This window comes from Falco peregrinus, chromosome 1, assembly GCF_023634155.1.
Source record: "Falco peregrinus isolate bFalPer1 chromosome 1, bFalPer1.pri, whole genome shotgun sequence".
NCBI classification, from domain to species: Eukaryota; Metazoa; Chordata; class Aves; order Falconiformes; family Falconidae; genus Falco; species Falco peregrinus.
The window spans coordinates 122,090,748-122,105,749 of NC_073721.1; the positions used below are offsets into that span (position 1 = coordinate 122,090,748).

The 15,002-nt window shown below is 49.2% G+C and overlaps 1 long non-coding RNA gene across 1 annotated transcript in view; it reads left to right on the forward strand.

Moving 5' to 3' along the window:
- Positions 1–10,048: 10,048 nt before the first annotated feature.
- LOC114013589 (uncharacterized) overlaps positions 10,049–15,002 on the forward strand; it is a 35,087-nt gene continuing 30,133 nt past the window's right edge. Inside the window, exon 1 of the long non-coding RNA XR_008745466.1 lies at positions 10,049–10,551. This is a non-coding gene — a long non-coding RNA (uncharacterized LOC114013589). The remainder of the gene's footprint in view (positions 10,552–15,002) is intronic.

The window sequence follows — 15,002 nt, forward strand, 5'->3', positions numbered from 1 at the left end:
GATGATGTGGTTTTGCAAGGGGTTGATATTTTGTTTTGTGTGTGTGTGTGTCATTTATTTTTTTCTCTCTCCCCCCACCCCCCCCCACCCGCCCTCCCCTTGGTCTATAGCAGATGCTTTGTATGTGAAAGCTTGCAATTTTGTTCTTGTCTGAGGTTTCCCCCTCTCCCTTTTTACCACACGTAACTACACCATGTTGTGGTTTCACAAAAAGAGGGGGAGAGGGAGGGAGAGAGATCATTCTGCAAAGTCGATTAAACCCTGATCTTTAGTGTGTTCCAGTTAGACACATCTGTACTGGGGGCTGAGGGGCGTATGACTGTGAATTTGAGCAGAGTTTTACATCTGAATCGTGGCTCCTTTTCTATAAATATATAAATATATATAAATATATAAATATACTATTATTGCAGGGGATTGCTGACCTCTAGATTTAGCTTTTTCTATTGCAAGTGCTATCCATGTGAGTGTGTGTGTGTGAAGTTTTTATGCTTACTAAGAACACAGGATCCTGACTTGTTTGTTTTGTGTTAGTTTATTGTAAACAACCATTTGTTGTAAATTGTTATTGGCATTAAATTATAATTTATGATTTTCAAATCCAAAACATTCTCTGCTTTTTATGTTTTAAAGCCTGTAAGCTATCTCTGTATTTATAAGTTTCTTGCAGCGAGCTTTGGTTCACAGAGAATAATAGTAAACAGAAAATGCACCAGGGTTAAATAAAAACACACACACACACACACACACGCACACACACACACACACCAGCCCCATGTATATATGTTTGGAATGCTCAGAGGAGGATTTGTTTAGGGACTTCAGTTAGTTTTAAGTTTATAGCATTTAAAGAAAGTTTTTCTTTTCATGCTGAGTTAGAACAAAAGATCTATCCAAAGATTGAATTGGACAAAAGAGGAGGGTTGGGATCGAGAAGCTTGTTCTATGTGGAGTTGAGGAGATTTTTTTTTTAAGGGGAAAAAAAAAAAAAAGCTGCTAAACATGGCGACTCTTTCCCTTTAAGTCTCTAATTTATTTTTTTTCCTTGCGGTTCCCCCCCTTCCCAACCCTCCCTTTTATTTGTTGGTTGTGGTTTGGTTTTTTTTTTTGTTGTTTTTTTTTTTCTTCTCTCTAATCTGATCTTAGTTCGCCGTATCCTTCCCCACCGCCCCTGCCACCGGCGCGGGGACTGGCGGGGAAAGACCCAAAGGCGACCCGGAACGACAGCGCGAGCTGCAGAGCCGCCCGCGGTGCAAACCACATCTCGGGAAAGGTCTTCTTCACCCCCACCCCTTCCTCCTCCTCCTCTTCCCTCCCCGCCGCCGCTCGCCCGAAGCAGCCCCGACCCCGCCGGGAGCGCGGCGGCGGGGCCCGGGGGGGCCGCCCGCGCGGTGCGTGCGCGGGGCGCGGAGGGGGCGCGGAGGGGAGGCGGCTCCCCCAGGTTCAGACAAAAGCGGAGGGCTGGGGCGAGAGGAGGCGCTTGGCGGGCGGTGCCAGCCCGCGTGTGGGGCTGGCGGGGGCCGGGCAGCGCCCGCAGCCCGCGGGGCTCGCCCGTGGGGCCGCGCCGCCGGCGGCCGGGGAAGGGGCGGGTGGGCGGGCGGCGGGGAGGGCGGGGGGTGCGCGGAGCGCTGCGCGGCCGCGGGGGCAACGCGTGGGAAAGTCCGCCGCAGGGTCCGATGAGCTCAGCCAACATGGCGTCCCCGGCCCTGCTCGCTCCGCGCCGCGCGGAGCCGGGGCTGGGGGGGGGCGTTCCGCCCTCCGCGCAGCGGCCCGCGGGGGGAAGCGGCCGGGCCGGCCGGCGGGAAGAGTTGCCGGGCCGGCGGCCGCGGCTGGCGGTGTAGCTGCTTCCCCCGGAGCTCGTATCCCATCTGCATGTAAATGACCTGTGGAAGCATCTCCCCCGTGCGAGCGCGGCTCAATGGCCATTGAAGCGGAGTCGACCTACCCCGGGGTGTTATATTTAGGGTCTGCGCCTGCAGAGACAGCGGGATCCTCGGGAAGGTGCCTTAAAAAAAAAAGGGGGGGGGGGGGGGGGAAGGGGAGTGGGGAAGAGAGAAGGCAAAGGGAAGGAGAAAGGGGGGATGTTTCGAGGCGCTCCGTAACCGCCGCCGCTGATAACGAGCGGGATGTGGAAATAGAGATGGATTTTATTTTTATTTCTTTTTTTTTTTTTTAATTAAAACTTTAGTGGGTCCTGGGGATCGCGCTCGCTTCGCTTTGCTTTGTAGAATGGAAAGAGATACACGGAGAAACGCAGGCCTTGTCAGGATTTATTGAAGTTGGGTTTAAAAAACGTGCTTCAGATGATTTTTCCCATTTTCTCAGATTTCAAAGGCTCCCCGCAGTGCGGCTGCCTAATTAATGGTGAAATTCAACTAAATCTAATTATGCAGTAATTTTAAAGCAGTTAGTCCTGGGCGCTGCTTTGTAATAGGAACCCAGTTTTTAAAGTTTGCTTAATGTGTTGGTTTAGGGAGCTGGGGAGGAGAGGGGTGTAAAGCAGGGCTGTGGGGTGGGGTGTTTTTGGTCTCGTCTTCCCCCCACCCCCCCTTTTGTAAAGCAAAAAAATGCAAAATATAAACCCAAAATACCCAGCAAACGGCAAGGAGAGGGGCTGTGTTATCCATCGTATGTGATACGGGTATTGAGTGAGAAGCACCAGCGAAAGTGTAAATAACACAGTAGTTAATAGGGACCATAAAGGTATTCCTGGCCTGTGGATTTCCAAGTGCCAAGCTGTTTTAGAGAGGATCTTGAATCCTGCGGTAATAAAGGGGCAACGGAGACACACAGCGTCTCTTCTTGGAAAATAGAAACCAGATTTCTGCTATTGAACATCTATTGTCATTAAGAGGAGAGGCTTGTGCTCACGAAGTTATAAATCTTATCACCCTTTTGATAACACAGTTGTAATCAGTTAGCATCGCATTCAAACCCAATTGTAAAACTGCCTAATTTAATGTCATACATGTCATTAAAACTTTATTTTTCCCTCTTCTCTTTTTTTTTTTTCTTTTTCCTTCCCCTCTCTCTACCCATCCCATCCCCCCCTCTCCTACCCCCCCACCCCCCCCCCCCCAAGTAAAATGTCAACAGATCTGGCGTGGTAACGTGCAGCAGGGAGAGCTCGGGGTGGCTGTGCGGCTCCGGGGGCGAGCCCGGTGCTGCGCTGAAGAGGGTTTGCCTTCTTCCCGTCTAGGTAATCGGAAGCGTTTATATCATCTGAGAAGAAGCTTAGGGAAAAAAATAATAAAAATAGAGAGGGGAGGTGGGAGACAAGGGAGAGGAAAACGCAATCCTTCTCCTTCCTTCACAATTGCAATCGCTCAATGAAGTTCTTTGAAAGAAACTTGTCTTATGATTAGCTAAGCAAACACATCTGCTTTCTTAGTTTGGGCTTAGCTAATTATCAAAACAAAGGGGGCCGTTTCTTCTTCTACCTTGCTGCAAAGAAGATGTTGTTTCAGGAGTCCTGCCCCTCATCCACACACACGCAGCCCCTATCCCAGCCCTTCCCAGCGAAGCACCACGCTCGTTTTATTGGGATTACCGATGGGGAAATGAGTTTGCGCACTTCTCTTCCTTAATGTTAAGCTTTATCATTACCTTCCTTGGAACAATATTTTTCCAACCAAATGTCCCTGTGGCAGGGTGGAGGTGGGGTGGGAAGGGAGGAGGGGGAAGGTGGTTTTGAATTGCGGACCAACTTCGCAGCTATTTGAATCAAGCCTGCACTCGGTTGATTTTAGTTGACAGAGCGTGTGTTGAAGCTGAACTCTATAATTTGCACTTCTGTTCTTTTATTAGAGTTGGACAACGAACTAATGAGCTTTCCCCCAGCACAGTGTCACTTGTATTTATTTTCTTTTGGAAACTTTTAGATAGAAGAAGTGTTCTTGAGAAAGGGCAGAGGTGGGGAGAACGTTTTGCGTGGTTGGTTTGTGGTTTGGTGCGGTTTTTTTTCTTTCCCTTGAGGTGCAGGGATCAAGTCTGTGTTTGTGTGGATGTGCGCGTGTTTCCCTGTCCCCCGCGAAAGGCGACCCACGGGGTATTACAGGAGGTTAAGCTCCGAGCTTGGTGTGAAATCCGGGCGACACTGTCCTTGGCAGGACTCGGATGGTGGGAAGATAACGCAGAGGTGATCCTCGCAAGACACCCGAACCCCCCCCCCCAAATAAATCCTTGCTCCTGCGGCGGAGGGTGCGCGGTGCGGGCGCGCTGCGGTGCGGAGCGGGGGCTGGATGAGCGGATTTGATCAGATCTCTGTGCAGGAGCGGGTTAACTTTATAAAAGCAAGAGGTGGCTTTAAACGTGTACCTGAGAGACAGTGGAAGAAGGGATTTTTAAAAAGCTAAATAGAAAGGTTTCTAAAAAGGAAAGACAGAAGGAGAAAAAGCCCAAAGGAAGGATTTCCACACACACAGAAAGCAGGGCGAAATGTTTGTCACTACGTGCCCACCAACGCATGACACTGCGCACACTGCTCGGAGCCTGCTCCATCCGTCTGAGTGGCGAGATATTTTGAATTTTGATTCCAGTGTGTTTTCTTTGAACTGGGCCTTTCGGTTTATTAAGGCAGGAAGAGGAACTCAGCAATCCTCTTTGAAACACGCTTGGTTTAACTATTTTACACAAGTTTGCCCAGGTCCCTGGAGATTCTCCAGTTGAAGAAGATTGAAATTAGAGTTAAAAGCTGGCGGGGGGGTGGGGGGTGGCGGGGTAAGGGGGGTGGAGGGCGAGTGTGAAAGAGGGTGATGAATCTATTGTAAATGCTCTCCTGTATTCTTATGTGTTGGTGAACGGAACAGAAATGCGCGTCGCCTTGTTTGATCCATACGCACGCATCTGCATGTATGAGGGTGTATGTCATATACCCTCTATATGTATACATGTACACACATATATAGGCCACGATTAATATTCTGAGAAATGCAGGAGAAAAAACTGGTATTTAGCGGCCATATAGAACGGCGCACTCTGTCTCCCAGCAGCTTTACTCCCAAACTTTGCCTTTTCTTTTGTTTTCTTTTCTTTATTCTTTTTTCCCCCCTTCTTGTAAATTGCTGTTAACGTGTGTCTTTATGTTCTATCTATAACTAGGATGTAATCAGGCGCCCCATGTCTCTCTCTGAAAGCATTTAATAAATGTCTATTAAAGCGCTACAAATGTAAGATAAATTTAGTGGCGCTGCTGTCTCCCTGTATCCAAACGGTAATGATGGATTTATCAACAGGGATTCGCCTTCAGCGCAGTGAGAGAGATTTACTCAACAAATAAGTCGGAAAAGCACCCACCCAAATACAATCATTTATACGGAAACTGATTTCTTTACAGCACCACAGATTCGAGGGAACATACCGCTTATCGCCTTCTTTTTTTTTTTTCTCCTTCGCTTTTTCTCCCCCTCCCCCCCCCCCCCCCCTTTTATTTCCCCCCTTTTTAACATAATCAGAGGAGCTGGGAGCGTGTGTCTGTCTGGTTCGGGAGATTGCCAGTGGAAGCTCCCAGACTCGAACAAACCCGGATCAACGCCTAATTTCTCAACATCACCCTCTCTCTCTTCCCCCTCCCCACCCCCTTTACTTATTTCTTTTCCTTCAGCCCCAAAATGTCGACGATATGTGTATTCGCTATAAAAAGTCGTCGAGTTGCAGAGTCCAAGATGAGTGATTAAAGGGGGGGTGTGTGTGTGTGGTGAAATTGTCCCCGAATTATCTGTGTGTCGCTTCCTAAATGCCTGCGAGCGGCTCTTAAGAGTCACACCGCCCGGGAGAGATGCTGTCTACCTCTGCTGAAATTTCTCTCTCCTTTTTCTTAGCCCTTCCTTTGAACCCTACCCATTAGCCTGTATGCGAATAAAAGGAATGAACTCAGAAAGGACCACCATTCATTGTTGAATTCAAGCACTGTAAAAAAATTACTGAAATGCAGCCACATAGCATCCTTAAGATTATTTCCCTTTCCTAGAAAGTAGCTCCTAACCTCAGATTTCACACACACACACACACACCCTCCTTCCCTGGTCTTATTTCCCCCCTTGACCACATCTTTCTCCGATTCGCCTTGGGAGAAAAAAAAAAAAAAACACAAACCAAAAAACAACAACAAAAAAAATAAAACCGTGCTGATTTGATGGAGTCCTTTAAACAACAAGCATGCGAGAGCTGTATTCATTCTGAAACATTAACCCTATTTTCTGAATTTCCTTCCTTTCAAATAGCTGCTTGTATTTTACTATCCTGGATCCCCGATTTAAACATCCGCAGTTCTAGGAGCTTGTTAGATACATCTGTATTTTAATCTAATTTAATTTAATTTCGGTATTGTACTTAAAATAACGATAAATAAACCCGAGAACTTGTATTTTCCTTTGCAGAGAGTTTTTTATTCTTCTCTAGAAATTTCATTGAGATGTCTCTGTACTTTGTTTGTCAGTTATCTTTGTTCCTTTTAAATAAAGGGCTTTTAAATGGACTTATTGCTCCCAGCGTGGGTTCTTCTCTCTAAATGTTAGAAAATTGTGCCATCTACCCGCTATTCTAAGTACTGTCACACTCAGAGACCTCCAAGGACCTTCCAGCCCCAACTTCAATACAACTGTGTCAAAGGGTGCCTAGTAGCGAGAGGAGAAAGGTTTGCGCGGATTTTACAGATTTCCAGCCTGAATCGCTCTCTGAAGCGCCAAAATGATCTGCAAAGATGCAGTTGGCTTCCTTTGATGGCTGGCTCTCCGGCCCTAGCTCCAACCCAAGCCTTTGCAGGAACTAATGAAGCCTCCCTGCCTTAGCTACATGGCACTTTCTCTCCAGTGCATAGTTTTCCTGCTAATTTTAGACACGAAAAGTGTGGGTGTGCAGGGAAAGTGGGGGAGGGAGGGGGGAGGCAGTGACTCCTCTGTCTTTTTTTTTTTTTTTTCTTTTTTTTTAAGAGAAATGGTCAGATATTTATAGCCATGGCCTCTAATGAGGAAAATATATTGTTGTTAATTGAAAAAAAAAAAAAAAGTTCACTTTTTGAGGTTGATTCTGCCTGATTAGCTAGGGATGCTGCTGGATGGGTTTCCAAATGAGGGATGAGGAAAACAGAAATCTATATAAACTTTACAGGCCTTTTTATTTCCACCCAAATACTTCGCACAGTAACCCAGTTCTACCCCCTTAACCAGGCTGGAACATTGGTGTTCAGGTTTAAAATTAGATTTCGAAATCTTTCTTGCTCATGGGTAAGTAGAAATAGTTGGGAGGGTGTCTTTAATTTTTTTTTTTTTGTTCTTTTTCCCCTAAAAAATAAAATCAGAAGTGCCTTCTAAATCAGTTAGCACGGATTAACAGTTTCCAAGTTTATGGTGTAGTTACATGTCTTCGAAATTATTTTTGCACCTCTTAGGAGTATTAGGAGGGAATTGCGAGTGTCGGCTGAGTATTTATGGGTGGGGGAAAAAACAGTGATACGCTTTATGACTTTTATGACTTGTTTCACACTGTTCGAGAAATGGAGTTTTAAGCAACATACAATTAAAACTATATTGCTCTTTGGAGAAATTCCAAGAAACTCCAGAATCAATTAGTTTAGATCGTTGGATACTTGTGGCTAAAAAGAAAAAATATATATAATATCAAAGTGAAAAAAAGGCCAGCCAAGGACAGCTCTGCTCCAGATGTAATTTTTAAGTCCCTGCTATATAGACCAGACAGGCTGCGCAGACCCGCTTCTCCGATTTCTCATTCTCCATTTATTCTTGTCGGAATATCCAGGCACCACAGAATCATTTTTCTTTCCTTTTTCCCGTGCGTTGCCCTGTTCGTTCCCTTTCGGGCTTTTCGGGCAACTTCGCGATTTGCTTTTTTCACCCACCCCCGTTTGATTCTTTACAGTGTCTTTTTTAACTATTCCGGTGATTATTTCTGTTTGTCAGGTACTCGGGGTAAAACTTTGTCCTTCGCTACCCACAAACTCCCTCCTCGCAGGCGAAGCCAGATTCAGCCACTCTTTAATTCCCAGGTTTAAAAATAATCCTAATTTTAGAAAGCCGCTTCACCAGCCGCTCTCTTCCCTTGATCACAAAGTGTTCAGTCATCTTCAGTGCGATCTTCGCCCCTTCCCCATTTTTTTCTCGCCTTGCCCCAGATCCTTTTCCACGCCACATCTCTGGGAGCTGCGGTTCTCCCTGGGACCGGGGCTGCTCCCCACCGGCCGCAGCTGCAGCGCTGGGGCCGCAGCGGCTGGGACACGGGTCGGCTCCGGGCATCCCAAACCATCCCACCGCCCTCCATCTCTCCCGGGAAGGTCATTGTCTTTCCCTATTCTTTGCAACCTTTATTTTTTTCTGGTCAGAAAGTCGTCCCCGGCCGTAGATGTCATGGAGTCCAATCGCAGGTTTTCCTTCCTACAGGATCTAATCTCAGCCAACAAGTTTCTCCCTTAACTCCTGCAACATTACTAATTAACGACCCCTGGAAATTAACTGTACGGTGACCTAAAATTTTATCTTCTCGGCTGACAGTTTCACTTAGCCTTAAAAAGAAACGGACGGTGTGTGTGTGTGTGTGTGTGTAAGAAGGGGTGTCACTAAATAAATAATAATAGTAATAATAATAAACACTCTGGGAGAAGCCTATGCGAAATATCTTGCGGGAAAAGCCTTAAAAGAGACATTTGACATCCAGAGTAGTTTTACATCGACTCTGAAGGAGGCTTAAAGGAGGAGGGAGAAGAAGGGCTACCATCCAGCAAAGTTTGCTGGACTTTATTCAGCTGAAGCTCCATCTTTCCTCTCTGAAGCCAACGGCGAACTTGTACAATAGGAGGCAGGTCAGAGCACATCACACTGCCCATATTGTCTCCTGAAACATGGGGAGAACCCTGCCACCTTCCTCAGCTGCCTTTAAAAAAAAAAAATACTTTTATTATGCTCCACGCCTGATAGACAACCCCTCCCCTTTCGTACTTAGTATTTTCCTATTCCCTTTACAGAAGGATGATTCATTTTGCACTGTCACCATTTCCAATTTTGTGGGTTTACTGATGTCTTACTTAAAAAAAAAAAAAAAAGTACACTATTCCTACCCCAAAGGTCTCATTAGCCTCCGCTGGCTGCTTTTAAGACAGCAGCTTGCTCTCTCTCCTCCCAGCTGAATTTGTCCAGCCCCTTCATCTTCTCATGTTTTATTTCGAGGTTTCACTGGGGAAAAAAAAAAAAAATTAAACCCCAGAAAGGTCAGCTTCTCCCCGCTCCAGCATCCCCGCATCCCGCTCGCAGCCCGGGGGTGCCGTCCCCCCTCCCGCTGAGAGCGGGGCCGCCTCGCTCCCCCCGCGCCCCCCTCCCCGCCTGCCCGGCGCACCGCCCCGCACCGGCCCCCGCACCGCGCCAGCGCCGCGCAGCCGGGCGGCACCTTCCGCGCTTTATCTCCCGCACTCTCTGGTGAGGGGATTACTGTTATTGTTATTATTATTATTAAAGGCGATATTCAAATGGGTCCCTGTTTGTCTCCGCCACCGGCGTGTTTCAGAGCGATTATCTCATATCTCTCCTACAGAAGTAAGCCATCCCTCAGCCCTGGGTCAGGCATTGATCTCCCGGCAATGTAACAAACGGCCGGGTTAATTTTCCCTCATTACCATTTCCATAGCTCTGCCTGCACACGCAGGACGGAGCCCTCCAGCCCGCAGCCCCGGCTGCCGCCGTGTGCGGCTCCGGCCGGGCACACCCGCAGGGACACGCAAGTGGCGTAGCAGCACCCCAAAGCCTCGCACCCCTCTCCAGCACCCCCAGCAGCATGCGGCCGTCTCGCTGCTTTTCTCTTCCCCCTGTCACCTTGCCTGACCCCCCCCTCTTTGTACGTATTTGGGGGTTTCTTTGGGGTTCTATTATTTTTTAAACGTTGTTCTGCTCGCTATAAATTAGAAGGATTTTTTTTTTTGCTCACCCCGTTTACTTCTTAATCTTTTTTTTTTTTTTTTTTTTTTTTTTCCCCTTGAGTCTTTTCATTCACTGGTTGCAAAAGAAAAGGGGGTTGGTCAACACCAAAATGGCAAAGTTCAGCTTGGAGAAAAAAAAAAAAAAACACCCTCCAGCTACCTACAAAGGGGCTCAGGGCTTTGTAATGGCAGAAAGAAACAAAAATGAAAAGAAAATTGCAGTTGAGGCTAAAGTGTGAGAGTGTGTTTGTGTGTATGTATATCTGTGTGTATTTTTAAAGGTTTCTTTGAACTGCCTTTGTGCTGACTAGGCAAAGCTCCTTGCCAATGCTAGTCACGGTTTAAGGAACTTTGAGTTAACCTCTTATATCGAATGAATCTTTTCATTTGGAAACCAATAAATCTCAATCTCTAGCCACCTTTTGTAGAACGGGCTGGGGCGGCTGGGGCTTACCAAGGCAAGGCTGAAGCTTATAATAAAGAAGAGATAAAGTTTGCCAAAGTTTGTTTGTTGGTTTTTTTTTTTTCCCTTCCCCTTCTTCCTCCTCTTCTTCTCTCGTAAATAAAAGTTTTGAGATGGCAGCATTTGGAAGCAATCCGGAGAAGGACTTGGATCTATGCATTGTTTCACAGTAAGCCTATTTACTTAAATAGAGTCTTCAGGGATTCAAACAAGAAAATGATTTATAGTTTTCCAACAAGTCATTATTTTGGTCAGTTGTTGAGGGTGGGGTTGTGGAAAAGGAGGGGGGTCCATACAGTCTAATAATCAATGTGTGTCTATGGAAAGTGAAAAGGGAGGGGTGGGGAGGGGAGGGTTCTGCAGATAAGTAGGGTTAACACTATAAACATTACAGACATTGAGTTTTCCCATCTGAGAGGGAGTTGGGGAGAAAAGGGGTCTTCACATTTATCAGGCATTGGAGAGGGTGCGTGTGGGTGTGAATGGGAGGAGGGGGGGGAAATACATTTCTCAAATCAGTTTGGAGTCGCTCCTTTGGTTTCTGACTCGCACTTTTGCGTATAGGGTATCATTTCTTTGAAGTACTTTGAAATCTGGCGTTGCGTCTAATCTTTGGATGGGAGATGTGACCACGAGAATCAATGTTTTGATTTATTTTTCAGTACTTATCTCCTGTCTAGTCTCCCCTCGCTCGCTCGCCCTCTCGCTGATTATGCCATATTTATACGTGTGTATACATTATATACATATTATATATATATAATCCCCCTGTAGACATCTTTTTAAAAAATCATTTGCAATTTCTCTTTCCACGGAGGCGCAGTTCACTTCTCAACCCCTCTCTTTATCCTGTTTTATTTCAAGACGCTGTCTTCTTGCCGTTACCAAATTGTTCCCATCCAGGAGTTATTAATTACTTTTACAAGGCGGGAGATTCTTAACTAATAACAAAGTTGTAAATTACCACCTTCCCTCAAATATTTCTCATTTGTCAACCCTGATTGATTTGATTAATATTCCACCGGCTGAGATCATTTCAAGTTGCACTATATAATCAGCAGCACCAGGCTGCTGTGTGGAGCTTCTGCTTTCGGAGGTTTCTCTCCAGCCCTTAAGCTGAAGTGTATTTTGCGATTGCTCTAGAGGAGGTAAACGCGGACCTATCGCTTAGAGGACTTTCAGGCGCAGAGGCTGAATACGGTGTCGGGGAAATAAAATGAACCAAGCGTGTCTGTTTGGTTAAAAGAAAACCCAAAAAACCAAAACAAAACACAAAAAAACCCACCACCCACCCAACCAAAACACACCAAAACAAAACTGGGGGGAAAAGAATCAGAAAAGAAAAAGAAACGAATGACAAGCCCTCATGTAAGCCTGGAAGAAAACACGGGTTTCAGCCCTGCTTGCGAGGCTGGTTCAGCCCTCGCTTGAACTCTCCCACAGTCCCTCCTTGCCTTGCCTCCAGACCGTCACATCGCCTGGAATAAGCACCCAGCACCTCGATTTATGCTTTGCTTGTGGCCTCAGACACACAGAAATAATAATAATAGCAATAGCGCGTAAATTACACCCTTCCCCCCCCCTCTTGAAACGATAGACAATAAACTTGGCTTCAGCCCCTCTCGCTCCACCGCGAGTGGCACTGGGGTTTCTGGTTCAAAACCATCACGTTGGCTTAATTATGTGACTGTAAATAACGGCGCGATCATCTTCCTCTGCTTTTAAGAAAAAAAAAAAAAAAAAAAAAAAAAGAAGAAGAAAAAGAAAAGGTCATCTGGGGGAGCTTCCTGCCCAGTGCCGTAGCCGAACCTACGCGCACCGCTGCGCATATGCGTACCCCACACCTACCAAGCTGTATATATGATATAACGCGGGAATCATATATAAAAGTGACCCCTGCCCGTCTGAGCTCGGGCATCAGATCCCGGCTGCTGCCCTTGCAAATCATCAATAGCCGCTCCCTCCGCCACCACTTGAGTTTTAATCTTAATTATATTAAGTGAAGTAGCGGGTTTGCCATGGAATTGAACATGATGCACGACGGCTGCCTGTTAAATGATCGATTGCGAATATCGCCTTTCTCCTCTCTATCGATATTCACAATACGCCTTATCTGCGGCCGGAGGGGTAGTAGCGCCGGGGCTGGTGGGTTTTGCTGGGTTGGGGTTTTGTGGTTGGGTTTTTTTTTTTCTTTCTTTTTTTTTTTTTTTTTTTGTGGAAATGTAAAAATGAGAGACTAGAGTGAAATAACATTCCGCCCAGTCACCTGCAATTCAATATGCACACAAGAGACGCCGATGTATATGAGACGATTTAATTATGATTAGAAGACACACTCTGAGCAAGAAAAATAGATTTGGAGGGAGGGGAGGGGGGGGGAAGGGGGGGGGGCCGGAGGAGCATTAATGAAATCTTTCCCCGCGATACTAAAAGAAACAAGTGGTTGATACAACGGAGGTGATTTGTCACCCAGCTCCAAAGGGGGGTGGGGCGATCGGATCTATGAGCATCAGTCCTTTCTTCACCCCACCCCACCCCACCCCACCGGCACCTCTTTGAAGCAAATGATATGCCATGATGCCTGCCTAACAGGCAGAGCCTCGCACCACGCCTTTGCCGGGCTCTTCCACCCCCGGAGCGCCCCCCGCCGCCCCCCCCCCGCCCCCGGCTCACGGGCACTGAGCGGCGGCGAGCCCGGCCGCAGACATGCGGCATCAGCTCGGAGCAGCGCCGTGCTCAGGCCTTAAGTAGATTGTATTTGTGCACATGAAACCTTTTGTCTCGGCCCGCGGATCGCCGGCCTTTTCAAACGCAGCCGAGAAACAGTTCAGGGTCACTGGCAATTTCCAGCCCCGGGGGGGGGGGGGGGGGCACAGGCAAAAGGTGACCCCGGCCAGCCGCCTCCCGGACTCGGGAGCGGAGGGGGAAGCGGTGGATGTGCGGAGCGGCTGGCGGAGCGGACAGGACCCCCCCTCTCAGCCCGGGTCTGCCCTCCCGCAGTCTCCTGCCGCTCCCCGGGCCTGCGGGGCAGCCAGCCCCGGCCAGTCCCCCCGCCCGCAGCCCCCCCGCCCGCCCCGCGCCGGTGCTGTGCAGGAGCCGGCTATTTTTCTCAGGATGTGACTTCCAAGTGGCATAATCTGTAGGAGTGTGAATCTGTTCTCGTTATGTTTGTCCCCTTCGGTATTTCTACAGGCTCTTTTTTTTTCTTTCCTTTCTTCCTCCCCCCCCCCCTTTTTTTTTTTCGGTATAAATTAACTCCGACTGAAACCACCAGATTGTTCCGAGGAGACTACCTCCCTAATGACTTCATCTCCAAAAGTTGACTGACACTCTAGCGAACTGCCAACACCTGTTTCCCAGCACCCAGACTCCAGAACCCACCAGACCTCGTAAATTTAGCTTCTCCCTTCTCCCCCCCCCCCCCTTAATAGATGACGTGAATATCTAAAGGGAAGGGGGGAGGGGGGAGATGGAACTAGGTCACATTTGAAACTTTTTATTTTTCATCTCTCCTGAGCGAAATCTGGAGATTAAAGGGCCGGACACCTCCTGCCACTGCCCAGCCCCGCGGGGTGCCCGAGGTTGGTGGCAGCCCCGAGGTCAGGGTCGGGCTCCGGCGCTGGGGGCTGCCCGCGGGTCCTGCTTAGGCAGGATTTAGGTGCAAAGCTCAGCCCTGGCCGGCAGGTCCCCAGGGATGTAACCACGACCCCAGCCCTTTCCTCCCCCCGGTGCCTCGCCCCTGCCTTTTCCAGAGGACGCTCCAAATCTCGGGCGCTACCGTTCCCACCGGGGCTCCGCTTCGCCTCTGCCCCGCAGGTCCCTCCCCAGCCCCCGCCGGGGCCCGATCCTGCCTCGCGGCAGGGATGGTGGCAGGCCGGGCCAAGGGCCAGGGACCGCACCGGGAAATGGGCCAGCCCGGAGAGAGGGGCCGAGGCCCGAGGGCGAGGAGGAGGATGGGCACGGCGGCGGGCAGCGCACCCGGGGCCCCGGGGGGGCTGGACCCGGCGCCAGCCCAGGGGGCGCCGGGCAAAAGGAGGTGGCGATGCCCGGTTCCCCCCGCCCGGTTCCCCGGCACCCCCGTCGTTCCCCGCAAGGTTTTCAGAGGGGAGGGGGAAGAAAGGAAAAATGTCTTGTCAAAAGGGGAAAATCTTTTCCAGCTGCAGCTGCGACCTCGCCGGAGAGGCTGCGGGGAAGCGGCTGGGAGCCGGCCGGGAGCGGGCACCCAGAGCCCGGCTGCTCCGCGGCCCCCGCTCCGCTCCGGGGCGGCCGCCCCCCCTAGCCGGGGCTTAACCCCGAACCCCTGCTCCCCGTGCAGAAGGGCTCTGTCCCCCCCACTTTGTTCACATCCCTCCCTCCAAACCTCCCACGCTGTCCGGGGGGAGCCTTTACCACCGGGCCTAGAGCCCAGCGCAGGAGGAGGGCGAGGAAAGCCCCCAGTGCCCCTCGGCATCTCTGCAGGATGCTCCTTAATCCCGGCAACATCTCCCTCTCCTACCTCCCTCCTCATTTCTCCAGTGGAGCTACACACCCCGAGAGGAGCCAGCCCGCTGTTGGGGGCACAGGTTTTGCGTGTCCTGGGGCGAGGGGAGAGATTTTGGGGGGGTTACTGGGGCACGGTCA